The 12,602-nt window shown below is 27.4% G+C and overlaps 1 long non-coding RNA gene across 1 annotated transcript; it reads right to left on the bottom strand.

Moving 5' to 3' along the window:
* Positions 1 to 5,860: 5,860 nt before the first annotated feature.
* LOC136076844 (uncharacterized) lies at positions 5,861 to 6,433 on the bottom strand. The gene is made up of 2 exons (XR_010636625.1): positions 6,396 to 6,433; positions 5,861 to 6,300 (listed from the first exon to the last, which is right to left on the bottom strand). It is a non-coding gene; the product is annotated as an uncharacterized LOC136076844 (long non-coding RNA).
* Between the last annotated feature and the right edge of the window lie 6,169 nt (positions 6,434 to 12,602).

Here is a 12,602-nt window from a genome sequence, read left to right as displayed (position 1 = left end):
AAATGTATATAAAATCTTTTTCTAAAAAACCTTCAGCTTAACAATGACTTGTATTGGTTTACTGGTACCAAATAAGGAGAAATGCGATTGTGCACAATGTTGTATTAACAAATTTTTTTTTTGGACATATTTATATATATATATATATATATATATATATATATATATATATATATATATATATATATATATATATATATATATATATATATATATATTTACCTGAATTAAGAGACTTTCTTAAAACGTCAAATTTACAAACTAAATTGATATTAATATTACAATGCTATTTTGTGTATTTAAATGATAACACGAACAAAAAATAACTAATTTTTGGAATAGACGCTATAGAATACTTTTTTAAACACAAAATCCTTCTTAAAAAAATGGAAAAATATGAACTAAAAAATCAAAAACAGCAATATTTACCTGTATAACAGACAGCAGTTTATTATTACAGATAAAAACTACCACACAAAGTTATTTAAAAAACATTTGGTATCACTCAAGGTTTGATTCTTGCTACAAAGAACTTCAAAAACTAAATATTTAGTTTAGAGCTAATAAGTTGTCTCTGAAACAACAAAATATACCTTCACTCAAAAAAATAAGAAACACATTACCAACAACTCTACTCCTGAAAATAGAAAATAGAACTATTAAAAGAACTCAGGAAGGATTTTTAGGAGTTGAAATTGATGAAAATATGTCTTGGAAACCTCACATAAATGCATTAAATATTAAAATATCAAAAAGCATAGGTCTACTTAATAAAGCACGGCCTATGCTATTCAAAAGAAATTGAAAACTTATATACTTTTCTTTAATACACAACTACCTTACATACGCTAATATAGCTTGGGCGAGTACGCATATAACCAAATTAAAATTATTATATCAACATCAAAAACGCGCCTTAAGACTAGTTTATCATAAAGACAAATTTACACACACTGAACCCTTCTTTACAGAAATGAAGGAGCTTGATATTTATCAAATTAACATATATCAAAATTTATTATTACCATGCTAAAATTTAAATTAGGTCAGGTACCATATCATTTTATAAAAAACTTTTTTTAAATAACGTTAATAAATATAACACAAGAGATGCTGGAAACCTTATTACACCATTCAATAAAACTAAACTCTCCCGATTCTCTATTTTATACCGTGGCCCTTATTTATATCACAACTAATGGCTAAAAATAAATCAACTTATAATCTAGATTATCAAAATAGATTTAAAAAAGTCTGATCCTGAATTAGAAAGAAATACTCAGAACTTTTCTAGCAGACTGAAAATTAAATTAAATACTCACCAACTAAAAAAACTAGATGATAAGACTTCTCCTAATTTTCCTTCAACTACATAATCTAACTAAATTTATAATATATATGTATATTTTCTTTTAACGACAACCACGAGCAAGTCCCTAGTAGTCCTGTGGTGCGACAGACTTGCATATATTTTTTAAATGCATGGGTTAATAGCCAGCACTTTATTTTATAAACCATGAACCTTTGATTCATTATTTCAACCCACTGTCTAGCACGCACGAGCTAATAGTATTTTTAACTTCCACTTATTGTAAATATATGCGTTCCCAGCTTGCAAACATACGTTGATAAAACGTTTGAACAATGTTAGATTTAATGGAATTTTTGATTTTGATGAACTTTTATAAAAACGTTGATAAAACATTTTTTGGAAGTAAGATTTTATGGAATTTTTGTATTTTTATGTATCGGGTATGCCTCATCCTACATCAATTCATGCTGAATTAGATTTGTGGGAAACATTTTGGAACAATCAGTCTGTGATCCCATTTACTATTACAGAGACTTTGAAGTCTCTGTAATAGTAATGTTTTAAAAACCCCTTATTGATTTAAGGGGTTTTTAAAACATTAGGGAAGGTTTTTTAATAATGGGAACAATTCCAATTACTACATGTGAATGCGAGAGGAGCATTTCTGTTATACGCAGACTGAAAACTTATATGCGAAGTCGCACGACAGTGAAGATTTAATTCTTTAGCTCTGATGTCTATTCATCAAGAAATAATTCTTGATGTAGAAAGAGTTTTAAATATTTTTTCTGTTTTAGGGCAACGACACTTAGAGTTGGTTTTTACCTTATATTAATTTATTAATTTCTTTTTTGTTTATTGACTATATTTGTGTATTTTATTTTATATTTAAGTTTATCTTACATTTAGTGAAAATTAGAAAAACCAACATAAAAAATTTAAAAAAAAACTATTAAAAAAAATTTGGTCTAACTGCCTATTAAGAAAAGGAAAGAATCCAGAAATGGAGGGCTAGCCTTAGGCCACATGACAGTTTACAGTTTAGGAGTGCAAAGTCCTATGGCTTACATTCTCGTCAGTGCACTTTATTAAATAGGTTAGACAAGTAAAAAATGTCTAATTTATGAACAGAATAGCCTAGGCAACATTATTATTATTTTTTTTTTTTTTAATTGGGTAATTGGAAAAACAATGCCAAGTTAGTAATAGTAAAGTACTGATGCTGCTTTGATTACGAATCGCCAAAATATAGTCGGCGATTTTTTTTTTTTTTCTCAACCTTCCCTTCCTCTCTTGCTGGGCCGGGGGAGGGGTTCACAAAAAATATCGCCGACTATATTTTGGCAACTCGAAAAAAAAAAAAGCAACTTCCACAAAAAATCTCTTATCTGCCCCTGTATACGTTACATATATAGATTAAATAACAATGAACAGTAACATATAAAAAGCTACAACAACACATATAACAATATGTGTTGTTGTAGCTTTTTATATGTTACTTTGTTTGTGAAAGCACACAAACAAAGCTCAATTAAAAAGAAAAATCTAAATAAATAATTATATTTAGCATTATTTACTCACAAAATCGGCGGCATGTAAACAATACATAAAAATACACGACAATATAAACAGCGTACTTAATTAGTAAAAATTAAAAAAATTTATTTTCCTTTTTATAAATAAGAAAATTTTAAGAATATTCTGTACACACAGGCCCTCAAAAAATTCAAGATCGATAAAAATGTCAACGAAAAACTGTTTCCAGAGTAAAATAGTTTCCAGATCCTTTATGAACTCTTTTTGTACATCACAAATCTGTTGAAATTAAAATCCTAGCTGCTTGTCCAAGATTTTTAAATAACTTTCAAATCGACCATTTTTTCCCAAAAACGTCATTGTCCGGTTTAAATCACTTAAAGGATTTGTGTATATTTCTGGTTTTTAATTATAAAAATTTTGTGTTACTAAATAGTCTCAGCAGTTTGCAATCACAAAAAAGATAGCTGAACAAATAAAAATGTATTTAAATTCAGATTTTGACCTAGTAAACAGCAAATATCCTCTTAGTATATGTGGTACTTGCAGAATAACATTAAATGAGCAAGACAAAGATATTAAAAATAGAAAATTGCCTAAAATGCCAAACCATGAAGACATATATAAATGACAAAAGAAACTAGAACTAGAGGAGATAAACAATGCAATTGCTATATATGCATCACAGCAAAGTATATTGGTCATCAACCCATCGTTAGAGGAAGAGGCTTTAAAAGCAGATTTACTTCTAACATTACTGAAGACAGATGCTTAGTGGCTGCTGCTGGAATTAGGAAGATTTCTTTAAAATCTTGTTCAGGTAAATATTATCAGATTACACAAGATATGTTTGATGTAGAGGGTGAATTTAAAGAAAAAGCAAAGAGAACAATTTATTGGGCAGATTCACAAGATATTGTGGATGCCGTGATGATAGCTTGAGAGATTAATGAAAGAAGTATACACTAAGGTATCATTGTATTTTATATTTACTTTAAAATTTAATTTTTAATTTGCAATATAATTTTCAGCAGTAAATTTGTTTAATTTAGGTAATGGCTGACGGTGGCCAGGGTTTTCTAAAAATTAGTGCAACAATTTTACCAGAAAGTCATCACCCCGAGCTAAATCGTGAATTAACCAAGGATGAAACTGAAGAGTTAAAATACTTAGAGGAACTAAGCTTTTCTAAAAAAAAAAGATCCCTGTATTCTGAAGGGGGTACAGCTAGCAAAAAAGGAAAGTTAACAGGTGTTCACAGATTCATAATGCTTTGTATAGTACCTCAAATCAAAGAATCTTATGATAACATGAAACTGCTGTTTAATCTAATTAAGTTAGATAGGATACCTTTTGTTTTTGTAGCTGATTTTAAATTAAATTTGGTTGTTAATGGTCTGCAGACAGCCACTTCAACAAGTCCTTGTCCATATTGCTATGTTAAATTACAGTCACTCCGAGGATTAATTACACAGGAGGAAGAAAATATATGCGATGATATATGCTACAACAGGTAAAACTTTACAATATGTTTTAAATAATTTTCTGTTATCAATGTATTTTCACCTGTTTAACAATAAACATTTATTATATGTTTAATATATATTTTATTAGGTTTCAGCTATTAGGAGGAATAAAAAAAAGAGATGCCCCAAACACTATAAGCACAGTGAGCCTTCCACTTTTTAACGAACCAGATTCTATGTTAGTTATAGCTAAATGTCCTCTTCCTGAATTACATTTAATACAAGTATTCATCAATCATGTTTTTTAGAACGGAATTTTGCCACTTTTAGGCAGTGAAAAAGCCACGCTATGGCCCCTAAAGTTAAAATTATTTTCAAAAAATTACCAGGTGAGAATTTGTTAAAAAATTTAGAGACACTTTTTACAAATTAAAATCAAAATGAGTTAATTCGCATGTTTTATTTAGGGTGAGGTCTTTGAAGGCAATGCATGTCGTAAGCTACTTCAACATGCAGATAAACTTTTGAAGCTGATGTCCTTGGTAAAGTTAGCCCTTTATTGTTGCTACCTTTAGTTTCATTGCTAAAAGCAATGGACAATGTTGTCAAATGTTGTTTTGGAACTGGAAAGGTTTCGCACAATTTATCTCATTACCTGCAAGTTTTGAAAACAATGTTTCAGGCAACAGATTTATCTGAAACTCTCAAAATGCACGTAATTCTCAAACACATTGAACAATGCATTTGAGATACTGAAATCAGATTATGGACTAGGACTTGTATCTGAACAAGCCGGAGAGTCAATCCATAGGGAATTTTTAAAATATTGGTCACGGTATTAAATTAATGTAATCACTGATGTGTCGTATGGGGAGCGACTGACGCACCAGAATTTAGACTGAGACATTTATAACACTTTTATTTTCTATTTATTTTAATTTTATTTGTTTGAACCCTATTTTTTTTTAAATTAATTATGAAAATATCGATAAAAACAATTTTTTACTTCTTTTGATTTTAATTCACTTAGCAATTGCTCCGATTGGATTTATGGTACGCAAAAGCGCGGTTTCATTGCGTATTGTAGATTTATGATAACTTTCAAAAGTATTGCAGATAGTATTGAAGTAATTAATAAATAAAAACAACTTTAGAACTTATAGTTTTCTCTATTACCATATGCCAGATGAAAAAATATATTTACCATAGAAGGTAAGGATGATGTGTATATCATCACAACCTTTTCATAGAGCCCCTTTAGTCACTCATTAAAAAAACGCTTTAATTTTAATAGTAAAATAAAAATTCAATAAAGTAAATTTCCTATTTTTTTCAGTGTAAAAAATAGAAAACAAAATATATTAAAACAAGTAAGAAGAAAAAAAAAGATGAAGAAAAAAAAATTCAAAAATCTGAAAACACGTACTGTAAACTATATATGTCAGGAATAAAAAAAGACGCATTTTAGTTTGCCGACAACATGTGCCCGATACCACCCGTTCATACCTTAATCACAAATACTAGTTTTAAAACCAGTGAATTAAAGTTTTAAACAATTTTTTTTTAATATGTATTCTAAATAAAAATATATTTTGAATCAATAAAAAGTTATTAGTTTACATAAAAATTAGGTATATCAATATGTGAATCAAATATTATGATACATCGCTCTTCTGGAGGTGGGAAACTATATCTTGCACTCCCAGCCAATCGCTTTGGCATATTATGATATTTTGCATATGCCATATTTTTACTCAAATAACGTTTTCATAGTATTTAAAGTCACATAGCCTCTTTAGTTTAAGCTCGACATCAAGTGTCCGGAGTTACCGTCGTCCGGGGCTGCGCGACTTTCCCCAATATTTTGTACAACAGCACAGTTCTATATTTTCAAGCAGCATTAATACTATAATATTTCCAGAGGATAAAAACTTATTCTACTCCTCAACAATAATCAAAAACCTCTTCAAAAGAACAAATATTGAACTAAAAAAGTTGAACATATGGTATAAAACAAATAAATTTTTACCAAATGTAGAAAAAACTAAATACATACTATTTAACTTAAAATAAAATTCTACCTAAAAATAATACATGTATAAAAATGTATAAAAAACAAAAGTATTGAAAGAGCTCGAAATATTAAATTTATAAGGTTTTGATTGACGAAAACATCTGTTGGAAAACCCAAATGACTTATACAAACACCCAAATATCAAATAATACAAATCAAGTTCCTTGTTGTCACAAAATAATATAGAACTTATTAACTTTTCTTTTATGCATATATATCTTTTGTGCGCCAATAAAGCATGAGGTGGTACTCACAAATAAAAGTTATATTTACGTTAAAAACATCAAGATGAGTGAACAACAAGAACAAATTTACTCTTGTTCAACCCTTATTGGAACAAATGAAAGCGCTAAATATTTTTCAAATAAATATTTACCAAAATATACTTTTCATGTCTAAATACAAACTGGACCTGATGCGAGAGCAATTTATAATACACCATTTAAATATGGTTTTATCAAATATGTAAGAGTGACAAAAAAACTTTAAGATACCATTCAAAACAAAAAAAACTCTCAAATTTCTCGGTTTTTTATAAAAGTCTCTGTTTATACAAAAAAAAGTACTGTTTAAAAACAATTTACTAATAAATTTTAATAAAGAATACTCTCTGAAAACAAAATTAAAAAAAATATAATTATTAAATTATAAGAAATTTTTTAACCTACTTTTATTTAACACAAAAATCTAAACTAAAAAAATAATAATAATAATTGTTTTTATGGAAAGTTTTATGGATTGATATACAGGATGCACAAATAATTTCAGATACCCCCTCCTGCCTAGTGTTTTTTTACAAATGACTGTAACTCAATTGTATGTAAAAAAATTTTATTCATTGTTTCACAAAATCTTTCGAACAATGTTACTGATCGATAGTGAGTTACTCAACCATTTTTACAAGAATATTCTAAAATTCTGGCGCGAAAACTTTGAATAAGTGAATAGCGATCTTCCTGGTTGATGGAATTCTTCTTGAATTTTTGTGATAAGTTGTTAGCGATTTTGGGGTCTGAGATTTTTAAAAACGCTGTTCTAAAGTCTTGCCCGTATATGCTCAATACAATGCAAGGTCTGGTGGATTCCCTTGCCAATCAGTCCAGACATTGTTGAACTCCCTATTGATGACATCCAATATAATCCATCTTGCATTAAAACAGCATAATGAGCAAGGGGAAATTTTACTTAATAAGTTGTGGCAGCTTAGTAAACAGGTAAGATCTTTTTTCTGTAGTTATCACCATCCACTGTTGTATACACTTGTTGTAATACAAAATATGAGGGGGGTCAGAAATTAATTGTACACCCTGTTTTAATCCATATTATGAAACTTTCAATAAACGAATTGATTTTACCTAAAGTACGAAATTCGGCATAGGTATGCCCAATTTACAAAAATAATGATCAATTATCTCTAACTATTAGTACTTTCTGGATTTTAAAATTTATTTTGAACGTGTTATTTAATAATAGAGTTTAAATCTTTACTTTTACAGAAAAAATTTGGTTTTTAAAAAATCATTCAACTTAACAAATAATTAAATAGTTAGATAATAATTAAATAGTTAAATAATCAAAATAACCAAATTGCTAAAAGTTTTAAAAACAACTACTAAAAGTTTTGAAAAAAAGTTCACTACTGGATTATTTATTAACTTCTCAAAACCATTTGATTGGATCACCTCATTCCTTTAGACAAAGTATAACACTGTGTCGTAATAATGAAAATATAAATTTAAGACTAATAAACTCTTCCCTTGGGCGGATCCTTAGATGATTAAAAAAAAATTTTTTTTTGTGTGATTAATACATGGTGTTTGCATCTCTTTATAAAAAAATCATGCAATGTTAACTAAAATATTAAAATATCTTGAAGTAATTTAAAACTATTGAAACACAACTATTTGACTAAGATTAAAGAATTTAGTTGTTTAACTAAATACGTATTTAAAGATTTGTTGATTACTTTAACAACTTATTTTACAAGTAATTAGTAATTACAATCTAATTTAGAATATACCGACTTTGCAAACCGGTCAATCACGTTTTTAAAACTTACTTGAATATTTCTGTACACACTAAGTACTCCGACTTTTCTGTTTTTTGTCATTCGTGTCCTAAGCCAGTTTTTAATTGCGGGTTGAAAATCTACGTTTAGCACTAGCAACACTTACAGAACATAATTTAATAATTTGAAAAAACTTGTGAATGATTGGGTACTGTGCCAGGTCACGCAAATCAAAAACAACAGAAAGATCAGTAGACAGTGATGTGATTTTTTGATATCAAAGAATAGATTTGAAGACATTGTAAATTTTCATTAGAAAAACATATATTTATGTTCAGTATCAGTGCAATTTGTCAGTATCAGTCCATTTGTTAGAGAGAACAAATGTACAGCACACCGTAAGACAATGAAATGACTTTCCCTCTTTGATAATAATAAATACACTCTTACTTTTGATGAAGATGTCCTGTCATTCCATTTTATATAAATTTTCAAAGTGCATCAATTGTTTGTGGAATCTCAACGCTAAACTTCAGCAAAGTGTTATGTCTCTCGTGTTTCGCAGAGCAAAAGTAGTTGTGAATTTAGAATATTCTTCAAAATAAAACATCGTTTTGCAGAAGGGTTGATAAAATTAAAAATTTTGCCAATAACCCCCAAACAATTTCTGATATTCAAACAAAAGTTAACTAAAAAATTAATATGATTTATGAGGTTACTGGAAAAATCTTAAAACTACCTCCCTTGTTTACTTAATGGTCTTGATTCGCCCCTAACTCTCCCTTAATGTAAATAAAATAAAATAAACTTTATTCCATAAAAAATTACTTAAAGAAAATCAAACTCTAAAGTTTCTTTATATCATTTTTAAAGATGCACTCATTGAAAAAAAAAAAGATTCCATTAAGTTCTCAGGAATTCTTATTGATAAAAGAGGTAAAAATATATAAAGTTCTACTTAAGATTAATTTATAAAAATTAGCAACTACCTATAAAAAAGGACATTGTTACACAAGCAAAGGGATGCCACTTGATGTTAAAACAGCCCTTAACCAAGATATAGTAAAAGAGATGGCTTACATACACAACTCATTGAAGGTGTTGTTCAAGAGGTTAAAGCTGTTACAGAAGTTATTGGAATACAAACTCATTTCTGCAAAAAGATCTTCTTCTACTTCAAGATTTTAAAACAGTTTTTATTATTGAAAAATCTTTCTTTTGTCTTCTGAATTCAATTTACGGCAAACGACTTCAAGAGATTTTTGCAAACATCGATCTGGCCATTAAATTATTTTGTGCAATTCCAGTAACTATATCATCAGAACTAAAAGATTAGCCAAATAGCAAATTCTTGGAAAGCATGGCAAAGAAACACAACATGTCAAAATCAATAAAACAATCCTGCTATTTTATATTTTGAAAATAATTCAGCTAGGTAAGTTGATTTTAGCGATTTTGGTTGATTAAGAAATAAATGTTTGTAATTGTAATATTATCAATAAAGGAGAATGGGGAGAAGTGGGACATTAAATAACATTTTTAGAATTTTTAATATCTTTTTTTGTATAATGTATGTTTTAAACTACACAAGTTTCCACAAATAAAGCATCATTTTGACACTGACTCTATCCCCTAAGGTTGACAGCAAGTGTATATATTTTTGATTTTAGCGGAGCTGTATCATTGAGGTAAAGTGAGACAAGTGTGGGGTAAAGTGGGACAAACGAGTCATTAACACCATATTTAAAAAAATTATAATTTAAAAAATATAATAAATATACAAAAATATAAAAAATATAAAAATATAGTTTAAAAATATATAAAAATTGTAAACCACGTAATCATCATCAAAATATTCTAAAGCCTTCTACAATATAATTAAACAATGGTGATTGGTGAAAATCATTAAGTTTTTAAAAAATAGTTGTTGTTGGAGCATAGTTGTACCATTTCATGATAAAAATGAATCACTAATCTTTGCAAAATAAAAAATTCCCAAATAAATACAAAAATAACTCAGGTTTTGAAAGTAAAAGAGGTTTTTTTTAAATAACATACGTTTTTTATGGTTTTCTCTCATTTTTATCTGCAAAGAAAATTGTATTTCTCAGAAAAAATAACTTTTTTTCCCTTTTGTGTGCCTAATCAATGGGGGAGCGGGAGGCGGGACATGTAGCCTCGTTTCAGAATACGGTGGCTATAGTAGGCTTGAAAATTGAAAAACATAAAGAAATATGCGAAACCATTAATATAAGACATATTAATAATGACCATATATGAAATCAATATTTGTTCCACTTAAATTTTAAGTATAAGTAAAAAATTTAATAATAAACTTAAAAGCGAAATACTTAAGTATGGTAAAAATCTTTCAAATTTTTCATAAAAAATCAAGTTTTTAAGTTGTATAAATCATTATTTCTATATGAACATCAATTCTATATATTTGTTTTGTTTTGTATTAAAGCGGTGACTGTATTAAAAAAGTTTGTTTGATTTTCACACTAAAACAGTCGTTCGGAAAATCAAGGTGCTTTATTTATTGTTCTTTGTTGGTATTTGTCAAATTTTTTAACTTCAAGTTTTTAAAATGATTTGAGCTATGAGAGTTTACTACTTCTACCGGTTCTACCGGTTCTATCGGTAATTCACTCCATGTTGTTGCTGCTCGAGTAAGGAGATAATTTTGCCAAGAAGCACTTTCAGTAAAATCGGCTCGGTATTTAAAGTTGTGTCCATTTGTCTGATTTTTTTGTATATTTATTTTCTCTAAGAAACCGTATTCAAGTAAAGTTAGATTTATACTATCTATTTTATTGATTGTTTTAAAAGTTTTTATAAACTCTTAAACGCCGAGTTTTGTTAGTAAAAGTTTTGTTAAATTTAAACTCATGAGTTTTTCTTCTTATGTCATGTTTTAACTTACGTCATACGTCATATGTCATGTTTTCAAGAGAGGGAAGTTAGCTTAGTTGCTCTTCTCTATACTTGTTCCAATAAATGTGTATCTTCTTTAAAGTAAGGAGACCAAACAACAAGTGTAGTGTAATGACAACGGACAATGTAATATAATGACAAACGGACAAGTGCAATATAATGAACTTTAAACTTTTCTTTATCTATATAACTAAAAATGCACTATATCATACCAAGTGATTTAATTTACTTTAGACGCAGAGCTAACTTTTTGTTTTTCTCATTTTTTTATTGCATTTTATTCATTATATTTAACATAGACTGTCAATATATTTGAAGGACATCTTACAATTTAGTTCTCCTTATTTAGTGTTCTTTAAGACTAGTCGGGTCGCGTCATACTCCGTGGCTCGTAGAAAAAACTCATCATTTGATCAACTTTTCTGCAATTTCTGCAACAATTTCTTAAGTTAACTCAGTGGCCCTCAACCATATTGCAGATTTGGTTGCCGAAATTTATACTTATTTTTTAATGCATTTTTTTTATTTTTCTGAATTTTAAACAAAAATTAAATAAACAGATACTAAAAACTGTTTGTTGAAACAGGTGTAGCTCGAATATAACTGCTTTAAATTTTACGTAAAAAAGTTTTTAAAGAAAATTAATGATACTTTCAAGTGTATAACTTTTTTGAATCGTTCAAATTATTTAAAAATTGATTTATTATTAATTATTTTATGAAGAAATTAGTTAAATATTCTATTATTATATTAATATACTGTTTATGATTGGCATTCAGATATAATTTGATTAAGTAAATTATTAACTGGTTTTTGATGAAAACTATTTTGGACTCCTTTATATATATATATATTTATATATATATATATATATATATATATATATATATATATATATATATATATATATATATATATATATATATATATATATATATATATATATATATATATATATATATATATATATATATATATATATATATATATATATATATATATATATATTAAACATTATTTCTATCAAATTTTTATTAATTTTTGATGTCAAGATTAGATTAGAGTATTTAACAAAAGTTTGGAAAAAAAATTATAAATAAATTACATAAACTTTTTATATAATAAACATGATTAGCAGTAAAGTAATACTTCTGCCAGTTGAGGCTTCTTTTTGGTTTTTTTACAAAATAATAACAAAGTATATAATAGTGTTACACATAAATAGTATTAATCATATAATTATATTAATCATATAATAAATATAGTATT

Source organism: Hydra vulgaris, chromosome 02 (genome assembly GCF_038396675.1).
Source record: "Hydra vulgaris chromosome 02, alternate assembly HydraT2T_AEP".
Lineage (NCBI taxonomy): Eukaryota > Metazoa > Cnidaria > Hydrozoa > Anthoathecata > Hydridae > Hydra > Hydra vulgaris.
This window is presented reverse-complemented; position numbering and strand designations above follow the sequence as displayed.